The sequence below is a fragment of the Mustela putorius genome, unplaced genomic scaffold (assembly GCF_011764305.1).
Source record: "Mustela putorius furo isolate JIRA1106 unplaced genomic scaffold, ASM1176430v1.1 tig00000196_pilon_pilon_pilon, whole genome shotgun sequence".
NCBI lineage: Eukaryota > Metazoa > Chordata > Mammalia > Carnivora > Mustelidae > Mustela > Mustela putorius.
This window is the reverse complement of record NW_025421310.1, coordinates 12,070,536-12,090,053: the sequence shown is the minus strand read 5'-3', so window position 1 is coordinate 12,090,053 and position 19,518 is coordinate 12,070,536. Positions and strand designations below refer to the sequence as shown.

At 48.6% G+C, this 19,518-nt stretch overlaps 1 protein-coding gene across 4 annotated transcripts in view; it reads left to right on the top strand.

The window, feature by feature from the left end:
• Nucleotides 1-19,518, top strand: part of BICRA (BRD4 interacting chromatin remodeling complex associated protein) — a 75,967-nt gene that overhangs the window by 18,242 nt on the left and 38,207 nt on the right. The gene's annotated exons all lie outside the window — the stretch shown is intronic.

The following is a 19,518-nucleotide window of genomic DNA, read 5'->3' as shown; positions in this document are numbered from 1 at the left end:
ATATACCCTAGATTTCAAAGTCTTAGCATGAAGTGGGTAGGGGGTATAAATGACCTCACTAATGTTTTTATACTGATGACACATGGAATGATCATGATTGTAAATTTCAGGTTACATAAACTATATTATTAAAATTAACATATTCAGGGGTGTCTGGGTGGCTCAGTCATTTGAGCCTCTGACTCTTGATTTCGGCTCAGGTCTGGATCTCAGGATGGTGAGATTGGGCCCTGTGTCAGGCCCCGTGCCGGGCAGCATGGAGCCTACTTAAGATTCTCTCCCTCCCCTGCCCCTTCTCCCCTAGTTAAATTAAATTAAATTAACATATTGAAACTCACATGCTCTTTTTGCTAGAAAATGATGTATATGACTTGCATCATATTTCTCTCGGGCAGCCCTGGTCTAGAAGGTTCCTCTCTAAAACAGTCATTGGGTTAGCAAATGAATTAAGATCCATACAGCTTTTAGAGCATTGCCCAATATAGCCAACCCAGTGTGAGTACAGTGTCAGCCACTTTGTGATTACAGTAAGTTACGCTTAACATAAAATTTACCATTTTCACCTTTTTTAAGTATACAGTCCAGTGGCACTAAGCACCTTCACGGTGTTGTGCGATTATCATCCCTGTCCATTTCCAGAATGTTCTCATCACTCCAAACAGAAACTGTACCCATTACTCAGGAACTCCCCATTCCTCCTCCCGCCAGCCCCTGGTAGCCTCTAATCTCCTTTCTGTCTCCATGAATTTGTCTTTTGTAGGCACCTCATTTAAGTGGAACCCTACAGTGTTTGTCCTTCTATGTCTGGCCTATTTCACCTGGCCTCATGTTTTCAAGGTTCATCAGCATTGCATCCTGGATCAGAATTCCATTCTTTTTTGAGTCTTGAGTAGTATTCCATTGCATGGATCAAGCATGTTTTGTTCATCCATTCTTCTATGGATGGACACTAGGGTTGTTTCATACGCAAGTTTGGCTGTTGTTATACGCAGTCTGGTCCCTGGCTTACAATCTAACCTCGTCTTCCACTAACTACTCACCCACGCTCACTCTGCTTCAGTGACATTGGCCTCCTTCCTCAAGTCAGGCAGTATGTCCTGACTTGTCCACCTCAGGGCCTTTGTACTTGCTGTCCCCCTCTTCTTTGGGTCCCTCCTCCTCACACATGCCTGCCTTCATCACCCTATTTAAAACTGTCCAAAGCCCTGGTCCTTCTGTCTCTCTGCTTTTCCTCCATAGCACTTAGCAACTTCTGACTTACCATCTATTTGATATTTTATTGTTTTATATATATCAATATTTGACAATATTTGTAAATGGTTTTAATAGAACTAATTTCATACATAACATGGCATTTCTATTTTAACATTTATAGATATAATTTAGAGTGCATGTTGCATTTTTTTTTTAAAGGTTTTATTTATTTGACAGACAGAGATCACAAGTAGGCAGAAAGGCAGACAAGAGACAGGGAAACAGGCTCCCCGCTGAGCAGAGAGCCCGATGTGGAGCTCGATGCCAGGACCCTGGGATCACGACCCAAGCCAAAACAGAGGCCTCAACCCACTGAGCCACCCAGGCACCCTACATTTTTATTTAATAGATAGAAATGAAATACATGGAAATTTAATTTGTAAATACGTGGTATGATAGGTTGCATTGTCCTTTTGTGTCTCTGCCCTAATGCTGGTCAAAAGCGTAAGCTTTGGGTAAACAGGGATTTTTGTTTTGTTCATGGCTGTCCTCCCCCTTCACTCGCCCCCCACAGTTTCTAGAACAGAGCCTGGCACGCATGCGTCTTCATCCTTAATTGCTGAATGGATGAATACTTAGTGAGCAAGGAACTTGGGAGGATGTGAATGAGCTGAAGGAAAATGTACTGGGGCAGGGGTGATGGGGGGAGTTGAGAACAGTTGAGAAAAGGCCCTGAGGCTTTTAGCTGGTCCGGTTCAGGCTCTGGGTTGGGGGTGAAAGGCATTAGGAGCAGGCTGGCAGAGTAGGAAGGGTGAGTGCTTGGGGTTGGATCTTGACCCACAACCTGGTCCCCTCACCCAGCAAATGGGTGACCTCAAGTCAGTGACATGCCCTCTCTGAGCCTCGTTGCCTCATCTGGAAAAAGGGAAAATAAGAAGTGTTTGTTCATTTATTCAACAGGTATTCCCTACACACCTCCTGTGTGCCAGGCACTGTGAGGTGCTTCTATTCTAGGCTCCCACTTCTTGGGGGCCTGCACTTCCGGTTGTTGGGTTAGCGGCTATAGGTGTCAGCTTTCCTCATCTATGGGATAAAGGGAGCTACTGTGCAGGGTTTCGGGGTGGCCCGGCACCTCGGGAATAGTCCTTATGGTTTATAAATTGGGACTCTCATCCTTGATGTGGTGTCAGGCTGGGATAGAGGCTGATCCTTGACTGTGGAGCTGGCATTTCTTTTCCAAATACGAACTTGACGTGGCTGAGAGCATTTTGGGGACATAAACTCTTGGGCCCTGGGTGCGGCCCTGAACTTTTGCTCTAGTCTCTTCTGAGTTGGGCACACCTCAAGGCACGTAGAGACTCAGTTTCCCCTCTCCTTGCTTCCCTTTCTGGAACTTCTGCAAGAGGTTCCTTATTCGAGCAGGCTGCCAGGTTGACCAGCCTTTGTTAGGTGGGTGTGTGAGTCAGTGGGGGTCCTGCTAGCTGCTGTGACAACTAGCCCTTATTTGCGTGAAAGTTTTCTTCTTGCACATTAAAGACCAGTGAGGGTGTTTCTGGTCGGCCAGCCTCTTGTGAGGCACTGAGGAATCAGATGCCTTCCCTCTTGTGGTTCTGCCATCCCCTGAGTCTGTGGGGTGCACCGTGGATAAGGAAGTATGGTGGAATAGATCATGTGCCAGACCTGGAAAGAGCCCATGTTGCTTCCGCCTGCTTTCCTGTGGGCGGAGTGTAATCATGTGACCACACCCAGCTACAAGGGATGCTGGGAAAGGTAGTCCCACAGTGCATCTAGGAGGAAAACCTGGTTTTGGGGGAACATGCAATAGCTTTCACCCAGTTGATGTGTTTTTGTTGATGCTAGCAAAGGCAGTGGACTGGATGGGAAGGACTCAGTACTAGCAGATGAGGCATCTGGATTAGCTGTTTGACTTGAACTGTATGGGCAACTCCTGGGCTCCTGAGAGGACTACCTCGATGCCCCATGGGTCCCAACCCCAGTTTGAGAGCATTTAGAACAAAATCCACAGGCCCTCCCATGCCTCTTCCCCTCCCCAACTCCCTCTCTAACATCATTACTGATGCCCTGTCCTCACCACACAGTGATCTTGTTGGGCACTGTCCTGCCTCAGGGCCTTTGCACCATTCCCTCAGCTCTCCGAGGTGCTTTGCCCCATGTATTTGCATGGCTCTCTCCTTACTTCATTCCAGTCTCTGCTTCAGTGTCACTTCTGTCCAGGACCCTATTTTAAAATAGAAACCTCCCCTTCCCCATCATTCCCTCCTCCTGTATCATGATCGCCTCCTAGCCATTTACCACCAGCAGAGATTAGGTTATAGATCAGTTTGTTTACGAAGGTATGGTGCTCCTCTTTACTGGAGGGGTCTCCCAGGGCACAGTGGGTGCTCACTAAGTATGTGTTGTGGAGGGAATGAGTCAAAGGTGTTTTCCCCAAAGTGGGAAAGCGCAAGTATTGCACTGGCAGGACAAAGTGGGGGGGGGGGGCGTTGGGGAGGAGAGAAACTGGAGCCAGGAAAACCCTTCCCAGTAGCTCTGGGAAAAAGAATTGCTTACAAGCAATGTGGTTGTTCCTTCCTCCCTGCTTGATACCAGACCTAAACCTTACCTCTTACCAACTTAACCTCCTGAGGCCCCAGAAAGAGCAGGTGGTGGTAGATGGGGAGTGGGGAGAGCGGGGGTTCCCTCTGATCTTGTCCCTCGAGTCTGGTTTCCTGTGTGTGTGTGTTTACTTTCTAGCGAAGTATGAAAGTGTCCGTGTTTTGTTTTGTTGCTGTATAAAGGCGTTTGTGCTTCTGAAATCAGCATTTTGCACTTAGGAAATTCTACAAACCCTGCACATTTCACATTCCTTTGTGGTTTCTATGTCGTCTTGCCCATTTTGGGCTCGGGTTGGTGGGGGGAGGAGAATATGAAGCCAAAACTTGGTGCCCACCGTCGTGGTGCCTCCATCCAGCTGTGGATATGGAATGAAAGCAACCCAGGATGGCTCCAGGGGTGGGGGGACAGGGAGCTCTGCGTCATGTACGGGGGTCCCAGGAGATACAACTGGGACTGGAGGTGGGAGTCCTGGTTCTGCCATTCTTAACCAGGCCTGTTGGGGGGTTGGGGGCCATAGTGATGGGAGATCCCCCGAGTGAGTGAATGGGTTGGGGTGGTGAGAGGTTCACGTGACCAGTTTCTCTCTCTCTCTTTTTTTTTCTCCCCTTGCTTAAAATTTTAAACAGCTTTATTGAGACATAATTCACATACTATAAAACTCATCCACTTAAAGTTGTACCATCCACTGGCTAGGATATTCACCACTCTCTGGTTTCTGGAACGTTCTCCTCACCCCAAAAGGAAATCCTATAGTCATGAAGTCTTTGTCCCCACTCCAGTCCCATTCACCCCCCTAATCTGCTTTCTGTCTCTGTGGATTTGCCTTTCTGGAGATTTCATGTAAAGCTTACATTTCGTGGAGCACCATGCTATGTGGCCTTTTGTGCACCTGGCTTCTTTCACTCAGTGGAATGTTCTTAAGGTCCGTCTATACGGTTGCCTCTCATCCCTAGTTCATTCCCACTGTTGTTGTTTTTCTCTTTTCATTTTCTTCTTCACAGTTAAGCTATCTGCTTGCCATAAATGTCTCCTTTTTTTTTTCCTCAAGTGGACAGCTCAGTGGTTTTTAGTATATTCACAGAGTTGTGCAACTGTGACCACAATCTAGTTCTAGAACATTTTCATCACCCAGGAGGAAACTCTGTACCTAATTTCTTCCCCACCCCCCACCTCTCAGCCCTGGGCAGCCAGTAATCTACTTTCCATCTCTGCAGATCTGCCTGCCCTGGTCATTTCCTATACACGGGATCCTACACTATGTGGCCTTTTGTGTCTGGCTGCTTTCCCTTGGCATGACGTGCTCAGGTTCACTCGTGTTGTGAGCGTGTGTCAGGCCCTCTCTCCTGTTTATGGCTGAATAACATTCCGTTGTATGGACCTACCACATTGCGTCTCTCCATTCATCAGTCGATGGACATTTGGATTGTTTTCCAGTTTGTTGTTGCTTATGAATAAAGCTTCTTGGTGGCCATTTCTTCTGCTGAAGTGGGGGTTGGTATTGCCCGCGGCTTCCTGCCCAGGCCTGTCCTTGCTTTGTTCTCACAGGCGCTCAGGCCTCCTCCTCCCCCTCCTCCCTCGCCCTCCTCCTTCTTCTTCTCCTTTCTCTTCCTTCAGTTCTTTTTGTATTGTATCTCCCTCTCCCCCAGAGGGAGCCAAGGGAGTATGAATCTGGAAATCGCTCCTGGGGGGCCCTGGGTGGGCCCGTGGGTTGTTTCTGCTCTCCCTGGAGGGAGGCCTTGGCCCCAGCCTGGTGCCCGCTGCCCACCCCAAGGGAGGGAGCAGAAGGGACAACCTGATCCTTCTAATCCAGCCCCAGGGGGGATGTATGGGGACACAGCCACACTTAGGAAACAGCTTTTCTTGAGGGCTTTTTAAAAATGTATGTGTTTATTTATTTTTGGGAGGTGGGTATACATGCTCAAGTACAAAACTCGAATGGTCTCAAAGATTTCTCGTGAAAAGTCTCCCTCTCTCCCTCCGAGCTATCCTCTTCCTGGAGGTAAAATGGTTATAGTTTTTAGTCTTTCCTAAGAGATGTTCCATGCATGTGTGAGCATTGCACACAGGCATGTGGACATACACACTCACACACACACATACATACACACACTTTTTTTTAAGGCACTAATAACAGGGTATTCAAACACTGCTCTGCTCTTTTCTTTTAATAACATATTCTGGGGGCGCCTGGGTGGCTCAGTGGGTGGCTCATGGTCATGGTCTCAGGGTCCTGGGATCAAGCCCTGCATCAGGCTCTCTGCTCAGCAGGGAGCCTGCTTCCTCCTTTCTCTCTCTCTCTGCCTGCCTTTCTGCCTACTTGTGATCTCTGTCTGTCAAATAAATAAATAAAATCTTTAAAATATATATATATATCCTGGAGGTTCTACCTTATTGACTTCAGGGCCTGTCACAGCTGCATAGTATCCCATTGGAGAGCCCTAACTTACTGAACCAGTGTCCATTTGCTGGACACTTAGGTTAGCTACAGTCTCTTACGAACAAGGCAACTGTGAGTAATTGTACAGCATTGATTTGCGTGAATGCGAGTAGAGCTGTTCAGTTAAAATCCCAGAGGTAGAATCGCTGGGAGCAAATTAAAAAAAACCAAAATGATGAAAATTTCCAGATGTACCGGAAAGTGGAGACAGCAGCGTAATGAACTCCTGTTACTTATATCCCCAAATTCCACATACATCCAGATTTGGCCATGCTGGCTTTATTGATCTCTGTTTTGTTGTTGTTGAAGGATTTTAAAGGATTTTAAATCCCAGGTCAATGCTACATACTTTAGTATGTGTTTAAAGAACAATAAGCATTTTCTACCGTGACCACCATGACATTACCAAATCTGAGAAAATTAAAATCGTTTGGTATCATCAAGGGATGTGCTTTCTTTTGTTTTGTTTTACTTTTTACATTTTGTTAATGGAGATGTAATTTGCATGCCATAAAATTCATCCTTTTGAGGTAGACAGTTTAATGGGGTTTTTTTAGTATAGTCACAGGGTTGTGTGGCCATTACCACATCGAATTCTGGAGTATTCCATCACCCCAGAGAGAAACCCACGCTCTCGGATGGTGCCCTCATTTCCCCAAATCCTGCCTTTCCCCTTGGGAGTTGCTGGCAGCCACGAATCTGCTTTCCATTTCTGTAGATTTGCCTCTGTCCTGGAGATTTCATGTAAGTGGATTCCTGCAACGTGCAGTCTTTCTAGCCCAGCCTTCCTCGCTCAGCGTGGTGTTTCTGGGTTCTCCTGCTCTGTAGCGGTGGATCAGTACTTGCCTGCCTTTTCCCGGCTGAATAATATTCCACTGTGGATTTGCAGCTTATGGTTTCCCACCCAGTGGTCAAGGAGCGCATGTGCTGTTTCTGCTTTCTGGCTGTTGCGGGTTGTGCCACTGTGAATGTTCTCATACCAGCGCACGTGTGGACCTGCGTTTTTCCTCTTGCGTGGATGTGTACGCCTGCCAGCGGAATTGCTGGATCATACGCTGAGTCTCAGTTGACTTCTTGAGGAACCACCCACCCACCAGATGTTTTCTCCAGCGGCTGCACCATTTTCCATTTTTCCATCAATAAGTCACGAGGACTCTAATTTTTTCATCTTTTTTATTATAATCATCTCAGTGGGTGTGAAGTGGTGGCTCATTATGGTTTTGATTTGGGAGGCCCTGACGGCGGATAATGTAGGGCGCCTTTCCATGGGGGGGGTGCCCATGTGTGTCATGAATTCTGATCAGTTTCCAATCTGGCCCTGGTCTCTCAGCCTCACAGTGCCTGGTCTTGAGGAACTAGTCTTCTGATACAGAAATCCCCAATCCCTCTTGCCTGTTATTCAGGGGATGAAATCTGGATCTCTTGGAGATCCTCGATCACGCCCTCCCCTGGGGCGGACTGCAGGATCCAGTGAAGGCACTTGATGGAGTCAGACTGCCCTGGGGCGGCTGGGAGGACCCCAGCTCAGCTCCACACCTTGCCTTACTTGCTGAGTGACCTGGAGTCAGTGTCTTCACCGCTCTGATTGTCCATTTGAGGTGCACTTTTCCCCTTTATCATTGTTTACAATTCATATCCCCACGTGGGAGTAATATGTATCCCTTTGTTTACTTCTACAGTTTTTTACAGAGTGGCTCCGATGTGCCAGGCAGGTGCTGTCATGAACTAGACGAAGCTCCCTGCCTTTGGGGAGCTGGCCTGTTGGGAGGTGGGGAGACCCACTCTAGGACCCCTCAGAAGGTGCTGAGTGCTGTGGGGAAAAAACAAAACAGGGAAAGTGGGAGGAGAGGGCTGGTGGTGTGAGTGGCCATTTTAACTAGCTCTCCCTGGAAAGCTCTCATTGGAGCAAAGACCTGAAAGCCAGGGGGCCAGGGCTGTTGTGGTCTTCAGGAAGGGTGTTCCCAGCAACAAGAATAGCAAGTGCAAAGGCCCTGAGACAGAGAATTGAAGATATTTGCCCCAGGTCACAGCAAGTAAGCGATGGAGCCAGGATTGAAACCAGACAGACCAGTCAGAGTCTGGGTTGTTTTTTTTTTGTTTTTTTTTTTTTTCCCCATGAACTTTATGGAGATATAATTTATATACAATGTGATACATCCATTTTGAGAGTACTATTGGCTGCATTTTGACAAATGGTACCATCCTATAAACCACCTTCACAGTCAGGACACAACATTTGCCTTTCCCAAAGAGTCCCTCCTGCCTTTTCTCAGTCACTGCTCCCCGCCTCCTGAGCTCAGACAGTGAAATCTGCTTTCTGTGACAACAGATTTGATTTTCTTTTCCTAGAATTTGATATAAATGGATTCACACAGCATGGACTCTTCATCTTCTGGCTTCTGCCACTCAGTAGAGTGATTCTGAGTTTCATCTGTGATGGCTTTGTCAGTCGTTGGCTCCCGTTCGTGGCTGAGCAGATTCCCATCATGTGGGTAGATCATGATTTGTTTATCCGCTCACCTTTTGGTGGACCTTTGGGTTGTTTCCAGCATTTGGCCCTGACCAGGGTGGCTGCTGTGAACTTCCATGTGGTAACCTCTGTGTGGACACATGCTATCATTTCTTTTGGGTAAATACCTCAGTGTAGGACTAAGGCAGATAAGGATGTATTTCATGGGAGTTGAAACTGCCCCTGCTGTTTTTCAAAGAGGCTGTGATGGTTTGAGTCACCCCCAGCAAGGCTGAAGAGTTCCAGTGGCTCTGTCCACGTTGTTAGCCACTGCATGCTGGCGTCCATCCGTTTCATTTTAGACATTCTGTTGGGTACCTAGTGCTGTCTCATTATGGTCACAGTTTAAATCTGCCTGCTGACTACAGAGGTTGAACGTCTCTGTTGGCTTCTGTGCCCCTTGTTGATCTTATTTCGTTCTGAAATCAGGTTGTTTGTCATCTTTTTTATCGGGTGGTCGGTTTCTTCGTGTCACTGCACCCCTGTCCTTTGTCTGAAGGGGTCATTCGGGTGCCACTCGCTTCTCGTTCTAGGGCTGATATTCCAGTTTTTCAAGAAGAGCTGGAAACCTGGGTGTCTCTTACAGAACATGTCTCTGGCTTTCTAAAATTTGGCCACAGAGGGACTCTGTGTAAACCAGATCTGTATCTGGGGCTTCTCAGAGTATCCTGTCAGAGTGACACAGTTGAATGGGGTTTGGTCCAGGCTTTGCAGGAGCACCCATGTCCGAGGACACAGGGCCCTATCTCATGGTCCACAGTGCTGTCGCCAAGCTCCCTAGCACCAGACAGGAGCCAGCCCCCCGGTAGGTGTCCATGGACAGAGAGATAAGGGAGAAGCAAAGGAGGCATCCATTTTCGTGGCCTTAGTTCGCTCATGGTGGTAACAACGTTGAGCATTTGATGTCTTTGGTGTGTGGACTCATGAAATCCTAAAACAGTCCATACACAGGATACACAGGGGTGATGGTGAGACTGTTTAAGCCCCGTTGGAATGTAGATTGGCAGTAAAATACCACTATGCATGTTCGTGCAGAACACTGCTGGCCCGTGAGGTCCGTTTTATAGATGCAGAAGAGGGGGCACAGAGAGGGGGAGTCACTGACTCGAGGTTGCACAGCCTAGAAGGACAGAGCCAGGGGCAGATCTAAGCAGTGTGGCCCCAGAGCCAGCTGGACTTCCTATTTTGAAGAAAATTTCAAATCTCTGGACAAGTTTTAAGAATAACAAACACAGGGGCACCTGGGTGGCTCAGTGGGTTAAAGCCTCTGCCTTTGGCTCAGGTCATGATCTCAGGGCTCGCCCCTCATCAGGCTCTCTGCTCAGCAGGCAGCCTGCTTCCTCCTCTCTCTCTGCCTGCCTCTCTGCCTACTTGCGATCTCTGTCTGTCAAATAAATAAATAAAATCTTAAATTAAAAAAAAAAACGCAGAGAAATTTTTCTCCGGATTCACGGGCGTGTAGCATTATATCATGTTTCCTTCCTCACCCTCCTCTTCTTTTGCTCTGCAGGCCAGGGGCACAAAAGTTATTTTGCCCATGAGTCTCAGTGCTCTCATCTGAAAAATGGGCCAGTCCAACCAGAACTGCACACATACACACACAACACACATACGCTCTTCTTTCTTTTCCTAAGCTGTTAAGAGATTAGGAACAGGACTGCGTGCTTTTTTGGCCCTGGACACTTTGATGTGTGTTTCAGAAGACGGAGGATATTCTCCTACGTAAGCCCAGGATACTGATCAGGTGCTCCTGGTTGAGCATTGACCCAGCACTCTTTATCTGGTTTACAAGTCTTTGTATTCTGGTTTTGTCAGTTGTCCTAGTAACTCCCCGAAGAGCTGGATCTCCCCCCCTCCAACCACCCACAGGATGCTGTTTGGAATCACACAGTGCATTTTAGCTTATCTTATCTCTTTCCCTTCAGTTGGGAGGCTCTTTTCAGCTTTTCTGTGTGTTCTGTGACATTGCCTTTTGGAAGGATCCAGAACAGTTGTCTTGCAGGAGGCACCTCCATTGCCTTCTGGTTCCTCCTCATGAGATTCAGACACTCAGGTTACAGATCCCTGCTTGGGATGGTCAGAACCTGCTCTCTTGACCACCCTGAGGTTCTTCCTGTCAAAGGGACACTTGGCCGGCCTGAGCTCATCTTGGTCCCATCCCAGCAGCTGGCATGTTTCGGGGACGATCTGTGGGACTTACAACGCGTGCGTCTGGGGGGCATGCGGTTTCGATAAAAAGTGAAAGCAAAACACAGTTTCTCAACAGAAAAAAAAAGCCAGTACAAGATCATTAGAAGGAACAAAGGAGCGGGGAAATGACATTGGAATATACAAGTTCTAGAAATGCTGAGAACACAAAAGTGACTTGTAATTCTGTCACTTGGAGTAGCATAGCCTCGTTAGTGTAAGTTTTGGCATAATTCCTCCCAATCGATCTGCTTTATCCCCCTTGCCCTCGGGGCACTCATTCTTACACAGTTGAGTAGAGTGAAGTATGTGTTGAGAGCTAAAGAGAGGAGGAACATTTGGGAGGTCGAGCTCAGTCTAGGGGCATTTTGGGAACTGGCCAGGCAGACACATCACGGGTCAGGGATGCCTGCTGAGAGCTTGTGCCCCTGGAGCTGGGGTTTCCACCCCACTATGTGGACACCAATGTTTCCCACTGTCCCTGGGAGGAGATCAGACCTCGGTGAGTAGGGCTGGATCCCCAGAGCCCCTCAAGGTGGCTCCGAACCCAAAACCTAGGGGCGGCTCAGTCGAGCACAAACCAGGCAGAAATGCATTGCATCTAAGATTGGTCCCCACCCCCTACCCGGAGTTGTATTTTTCGAAGCCTGAGCCTGGGGATTTGGGAACAATAGCTGCTGTGATAATAGTGCACGCTTCTCCAGCACGTCCTCTGAGCTGCAGGTCGTGTACTCTGTACATATTGATTTGTTTAAGCCTCACACCCATATCGTGGGAGTGTTACAGTTCCCGTAGACCCAAAGTAGAACAGAGGTGCAGAGAGAAGTAACTTGCCCAAGGTCAGACAGATCCTTGAATAGCAGAGGGGGATCTCAGCCCACGGAGTCTGGGAGTGTGTGGTGCTTTCTGGCCGCATCTGAAGCAGCAGTTTGCCTATTTATTTAACTCAGGCCTCCATGAGCCCATGTGGTGCTTTTGTGGAACTAAAAACAGATGCCCCTTTCTCATGACCCTTTTCTGCCATCTGCCAGAAAATTGTGGTCATATGTATACACAAATCTACAGTGTCCTGAGATGGGACTGCTTCCCTGAGGGGTGGGAGTGGAAGGGCCAGGGGGATTGTGCAGTGTACAACCTGCACAACTGTGCACAGTTACCCAATATTTAACAAATATTTCTCAAGTGTCTACTTCAGAGATCTATAGTAAACAAGATAAGCCAGTAAAATATTTACTATGTCAGATGTCAGTAAGTGTTCTTAACAAAGATAAAGCAGGATAAGAGGGCTCATGGTACAGGGGGTTGGGCTGCACTTTTAAATAGAGTGGTCAGGGAAGGTGAGGTCACTGAGGCTGATGTTTATGTAGAGAACTGAGGGAGGTTAGGGGATAGGCTGTGTAAGGTTTGGGGGGAGAGCAGTCCAGGGAGAGGGAAGAGCCAGTGCAAAGGCCCTGAGACAGGTCGGTGCCTGGTGAGTTTGAAGAATATTGAGGAGGCCCATGTGGTGGGAGCTGGGCAAACCAAGGGGAGAGAGCAGGTTATGAGGGCAGAAGGTACCATGGCACATCTAATGGGGCCTTATGGGTCCCAGAGAGGACTTTGTTTTTGCTGTGAGTGAGACAGGAACCTAAGGGTTCTCAGCCAATAAGGCACATTAGCCGACTCAGTTTCTAACCAGATGCAGGTGGGGTGGGGACAGAGAGACCAGTGGGGAGAACATCCAAGAAATTCAGGCGTAATACGAATTTTGAGTGAATTTACGGATGCTTTCAGCGAAGCGGAAGGAGGCATTTGCTGTAGCAGAGGCTCAAAGGAGAGTTTCGGAAGGTCTCTCCCAGGCACCACAACCGCCCCCCCCCCGTGCTGGTTCCTCCTTGCTTCCCTCTGGGCACAGAGTGGGGTCTTGGAAGGAACCAGCCATGAGAGAGCTGGGAGCCCAGCTTCCAAGCAGACCTGTTCCGTGACCAGGGGCATGCTCAGTTTTCACTGTGTAACATAGGATAAACAGGGGACTTGAGGTGGTCAGTAAGTACTTGCTACTTTGCCTTCTTTGAATTGTGAAATAAAGGGTCCACAAATACTATCATACATGTTACTTTTTCTTTTTCTTTTCTTTTCCTTCCTTCTTTCTTTATTTTATTTTTTTTATTTTTTGAGAGAGAGAAAGAGACCTGACTGCACGGAGGAGGGGGAGGAGAAGCAGAGGGAGAAAGAGAAGATCTTAAGTAGGCTTCATGCCCAGGGCAGAGCCTGATGCAGGGGTTGATCCCATGACCCTGAGAGTCAAAATCCAGTCATGTAGCTGACTGAGTCACGCAGGTACCCCTACTTTTTCTTTTTTTTTATATTGAGGCTTATTTGACACATGAAATATTAGTTTCAGATGTGCAAGGTATTGATTCGTTATTTCTGTGTACTGAAAAATGAGCACCTCTGTATGTCTAGTGGACATTTGTCACCATACAGAAATAATTTTTTTTTCTTATGATGAGAACTTTTTAGATTTTACTGTCTTAGCGACTTGCAAATATTCAGTATATTAGTACCTGTAGTTACTGTCCTGTGTGTTATATCCCTGTGAATTATTTTAGAACTGGAAATTTGTACCTCTTGACCCCCTTCACCCATTTTGCCCACCCTTACCCCATAGATACTTCTTTTATTTTTGTAATTTCTTTAAATATTTTATTCATTTGAGAGAGAGAGAGCGAGCACATGCAAGCAAGAGAGCACAGCAGTGGGGAGCAGCAGGCAGAGGGAGAAGCAGGCTCCCCACTGAGCCGGGAGCCCAATGTGGGGCTTGATCCCAGGGCCATGGGATCATGACCTGAGCCAAAGGCAGACACTTAACTGACTGAGCCACCCAGGCACACTTCCCCATAGATACTTAAGGAAAAAACCAACAGCTTTGTTGAGATAAAATTTTCATGCCATACAACTCACCCATGTAAATCATACAGTTCTATGGTTTTTTCATACATTTGCAGGGTTGTGTAACCATCCCTAGTGTCAATTTTAGAACATTTTCCTCTTGAAAAAGAAGCCCTGAGCCCCTTGGTTGTCCTCTCATCCCTCCCGTCTGCCCGACGCCTGGCAACCGCTGATCTAGTTTCTGTCCCTGTGGACGTGTCTATTCTGGACATTGTGTGTGGGCAGAGTCATAGAACAGGTGGTCTTCCGTGTCTGGCTTCGTTCACTTTGCACGGCGGTTTCTCCGTTCCTCTGTGTCGTAGCATGGGTCAGGACATCATTCCTGTGTCCTTGCCAGCTAATACTCCGCTGTGCGGATGAACCGCAGTTTGTTTCTCTGTTCATCCGTTGATGAGTATTTGGTTTGTTACCACCTCTGGGGCTGTTAGGAAGCATTCTGCTCTGAACATCCACGTGCTGCTTTGTCTGCGGATGTGTGTTCTTACTTTTCCTGGGCATCCGCCGGGAGTAAGATTGCTGGGCCATGGGGTGGCTATACATTTAACATGCATGAGCAACCAGCATGGCACACAGTTGCTCCATTTTGCATCCTATCAGGAGTAGACAAGGGTGTGAGAGTGTTTTCTTCTCTTCGGGGGATCTTTTTGTTGAATTGTACAGAAAGGCGCACATATCCTAAGCGGGCAGCTGCGTGAATTTTCACAGATTGGATGCACTCATGGAACCGGCTCCCAGATGAGAAACAGAGCATGACTTACCTTGCTCCCTGACCTCTGCGTCCCGCATGCCCACCTCACCAGGAGCCTCCATCCCCATTATAATTCCACAGATGAGTGTTGCCTGGGTTTGTTCCTGATGTATCAAATCCTATGGTAGTGTTTTCTTTCAGTCCGTGTCGTGTTTTTGAGATCCTTCCGTGTGAGTAGATCAGTCATGGGTCCTTCCCTTTTCATTGCTGTGTAGTATTCCATTATGTGGCTATACCCCAGGGCATTTGCACATCCTCCCATTGGTGGGACATCTAGGTTGTTTGCAGTCCAGGGGTGCTGTGAACATTCTAGAACGTGCCCTCTGGTCCCCATCTGCCATTACTCATAAGGGCGGAATTACACGGAGAGTAGCCCCAGGCTCTGTGTGACACCAGGTAGAATTTACCTGTAGGCTCCCCTCCCTTCTTGATGCCTGCGTGTCCCACATCATGTGTTCTAGAATCCTTCCTCATTGAGGACTGAAAGCCTTGGTTGTGGTCCTTGCTGCTGGTTTTAGCTCCTTCACACTTGCTCTACAGACTTAACAGTTGTTCTCTTTCATGGTACCCAGACGCTGGACACCCATGCGGTCAGTGTAGATGGGGAGGCGCTGCCTGGGGGTCCTGTTGGGTTTGACCTGGTTCACAGGAGGTGCTCTCGCCCCCTAGGGGGCATTCTGCACATTTGCCCAGAGTTCTGGTCACCCTCCTTGTTGTGGTGGCTCCTGGCACTGAGTGGGCAAGAACCATGGGTGTAGACTGTGACTGGAGTAATCTGCCTCCTGGGCTAGTGCGCAGGATGGGAGAAGCAAACAAGTCCTGTGGAGTGTCCTGCACTGACGTGTGGAGCTGTGCCCACCTCTCTTCCTCTCGCTTGCCCTCTGTCTCTCCAGAGTGCCCTTCCTTCCCGCACCTCCACCCCAGCTTACTTCTGCTCACTTCCCCTCCTCTGAGCAGCTCTCTGGGCTGAAGCCCAGACTCAGTGCCCTCCCCAACAGATCGGGCTCATTGGAGCCCACAGGAGCCCACAGTTGTCACCCGAGCTGTGACGTCCCCCCGCAAGACCTCTCACCTCCTCTCCAGCTCACACTCACAGGTTTCTTCTGGGCGCCGCGGGCCTCCCTCCCATCCTAGTAGCCAGTCCTCCATTCTGAGCCCAGCCCCATGGGTCTCTGGCCAGCCTAGGCATGGGTCCCCCCACCCCCCTCCCTCCCCCAGCCCTGGTCAATGATGAATCAGGCGCCTACACTCTCCAGCGTCTGCTGTGGTCACTGAGAATGGTCCCCCTCAGTCATTCCGTCAGAGTTTACACAAAGTGAACAAAACAGACCCGGCATTCATCCCCTCCTGGTGGAGACAGACAGCAGATAAGATAAATCACATTTACAACATGTCCGATAGTAATCAGCGCTGTGAAGGAGAGAGAGCAAAGCGAGGAGGTGGAAATGCCCAGGGGGTGGGTAGGGATTGTAGCTGTAGACAGAATTGGGTTGAGTCTTCATGGGATGACAGTAGAGAAAAGGAGGTAAGGGCAAATGCCTACCAGACAGGAAGCAGCTCGTGCAAAGGTCCTGTGGGAGGCATGCACCTGGTGTGGTCAGAAGGGTATGGATGAGGGGCAGAGGGTGAGAGACAGCAACAGGAAGTAGGGGCAGATTTACTGGGGAAGGCAGGAGCCCTGGAAGGGCTCTGAGCAGAGGAGGGGCGCAGACTGACTGGGGTTCTGATGCGAGCCCTTTAACTGCCATATGGGGATGAGAGGGCAGGGTTAGGGGGACAGAGGGGACAGAAGCTGATAAGGCCACACAGGAAGGCAGAGGGCTGCCCCGCCTTGCTCTGGAGCTGTGCTGGACTGGCACATCCCAGCGTGTCTGAACCTTCATTCAAGTGGACCCTCAGAAGTGCAGCTCAGGCCTCAGGAAGTTGGCCAGAGCTGCGCCCCCAACACTTTCAGGTTCGTTGAAGACCGTTGAGGTTTTTTATTTCTGTAATAAAGTCTTAATTTTCAAATAGTTTTAGATCAGAAAAGCAGCAGAAGTGTGCAGAGCTTTCGTGTAGCCCGCGCCTCGCTTTCCCTAATGTTCACATCGTACGGTGTTACCGTGAAACCAGCACTGTCCGTTGCCATCACACAACTGGAGAACATACTCAGATCTGCCTAGTTTTCCCCTGATGCTCCTGTTCCAGGATCCCGTCCAGGAAACCACACTGCATTTAATCATCATGTTTCCTGAGGCTCCTGTTGGCGGTGACAGTTTCTCAGACTTTCCTTACTGTTGATGACCTTGTTGGTTTTGAGTAGTACCGGTCGATCATCTTGGAGACTGTGCCTCACTTGGGGGTTTGTCTGATGTTTTTCTCGTGATTAGACTGGCAGTTAGGGTTTGGGAAAGGAAGACCACAGTGGTGAAGTACACTTCTCCTCACGTTATATTAAAGGTACTGCACACTGTCAGCTTGATTTATGACTGGTGAGACTGACCTTGATCGCTGTGACTGACCTTGATCTCTGTGACTGAGAGCACAGTACTTTTGATTTTCTGCTCCTGGCTGTGAAGATCGTAAGCATTCGACTACATGTAGATATATTTGCACGTGTCGACTCATTTCTGTACTCACAACTCTTTGGGGAGGGGTGCAACTTGGAACCTGATTTTACAGAGAAGCAAACTGAGGCACAAGGAGGTTGTTGTAGTTCACCCAGGGTAGCACATCAGTTAAGTGGCGGAAGTGGGATTTGAACCCAAGAGGTCGGTTTGCAAAGTCCAGGCTCTTTGCTGTCATCTGTTTATTATAAAGTACACATATACACGTTATGTGACCATCACCTCCATCTAATTTCATTTAAATGGAATTATATGATATGTGAGCTTTTGTGTCTATACTTTATTTTTAATCTTTTGGTCTCTTTTTGAGCCCTTTTTTGTGCCTTCCATCTCTATTATGAGGATTAGTTTAAGGTCAGTGGTGTAAGATATATAAGTCAACTTAGTCTGGAGTGTATTCTCAGGCTAAAGGACATCCCGCTGTCCATTTTGGGGATCCTGTGCCCTTCCCTGAGACACCTCACTTGTCATCTTTGACACCTTGTCACCTTTGCCCAGTGTCAATCCATATATCGATTACCTGTCCAGCTGAATCGGTTTTATCTCTGAGGTTAGGGAATAAATAGAAATTGACGTTCTACCAATGGAACAGAACAGAGAGCCCAAGACGAGAGGCAGGCATGTGTGAGCACGTCATGAGACACAGTGGGCTCTGGTTAGACCAGTGGGTAAGGGGGGGACACAGTACATGGAGCTGGTGCCAAAAAAGTAGTCCTCCGTATAGAAAGAGATGATTTTGGATCCCTACCTCACACCATGGAAAATGGATTTTTACCATTTTCCATTTTTACCATTTATACCCCAAGATAGTTTACGGATTCAAAGTCAGATGTAAACTTAGAAACTCTTTAGATTTGGGGTGGAGCACAGATCCTGAAACAAGATACAAAAGGCATTTCTGTGAGAGGAAGGCTGCGCAGCTCTGGCCTGTGTGTTCCCCTGCAGCCCTTTCTCTCTCTGAGGCTCCAAGCACGCATGCACGTGCTCTCTCTCTTGCTCTCTCTCTCTCACACACACACACCCCTTGTCCTGGGTAGGGTGCGTTAACCCAGGTAATTATTAGCTTTGGGACCATCAGAATACCTAAGAGAAATGTCTTCACCGAAGAAGGTGCTAGAGCAAACAAGGCAGCTTGTATAAGGCTGTGTTTGCATGTCCTACATGGCTGCTCTCAATTATCCCGTTTATTCCAATCCCTCTCAAACTCTGCAGGGTCCTGGATTCTGCTCTCTCCCTGCACCCCCCCCCCACCCCTAGCCCGTGGATCTGTAGTCTCTGCTGCTTTACAATCAGATCCAGAATCTGGCCAGTTTTTACTTCTTCCCCTACCACCAGCGTCTCGCCTCTGGGCTGCCTGCCCCATCCTCACTTTCTAAAATCCATTTTCCACTCAGCAGCCAGAGGGATCCTGTGAAAACCTGAGTCAGATCATGGCCCACATGTTTCGAGCCTTCCCATCTCTTGGGCTTCTTCAGAATAAAAGTCCAGGTCCTCACCTTGGCCCACCGGGCCCCCCATCGTTTGGCCTTTGAACTTGCCTCTTTGACCCCTCTTCATCTCCTTACCATTGCTCAAGCACCCTGGTGCATTTCCACCCCAGGGCCTTTGCATCTGCTGTACCCTCTGCCTCGGATGCCTTTCCCCACGTGTCCACGTTTCTTCTGTTCTCTCCACATATGCTCAAATTCCTCTTATCTGTGAGGCTATCTTGACCACTACTAAGAGTGCATCCCCCTCCTTCCCTACCCCCTTCCCCCACCACCTTTCGCCTCTATCCTTGCCACTGCCCACTCTGCTGTATGTCTTATGTTCTGTGGTCTGACTCCTGCCAGCAGAGTGCCCCCTCCAGGAGAGCAGGGATGTCTGTTGTCTTTGCTGCTGCCTCCCCGGTGCTGCTGGAAACGACACAACCTTAAATAAAATGGAATCATTTTTTTGGCCACTGAGTGGGGAACCGAGTTTAGAAGGAACTGGAGAGGAAGCAGGAAGGCAGTGAGCGACTCCCCCGCAGCACTTCAGGCAGCACTCACGGGCATCTCTACACGGACGGTGCTGGTTGCAAAACCCAGGGAAGGATGGCAGATTTATTAAGAAACAGGAGGAAGCGTGGTGTCTCGGAGCCACTGGGCTTAGCTGGTTCCTGAAGACAGCTCCGCTCTGATGAGCAATTAGAAAGCTGTGCTCGAATCCAGGAAGAAAAGCGTTTCACTGCAGGAGGGTGGAGGGGAGGACAGTAACTCGCTGCCAGCAGATCCTCAGGCGTCCGGGGTTTGACAGGCATCAGAAAACC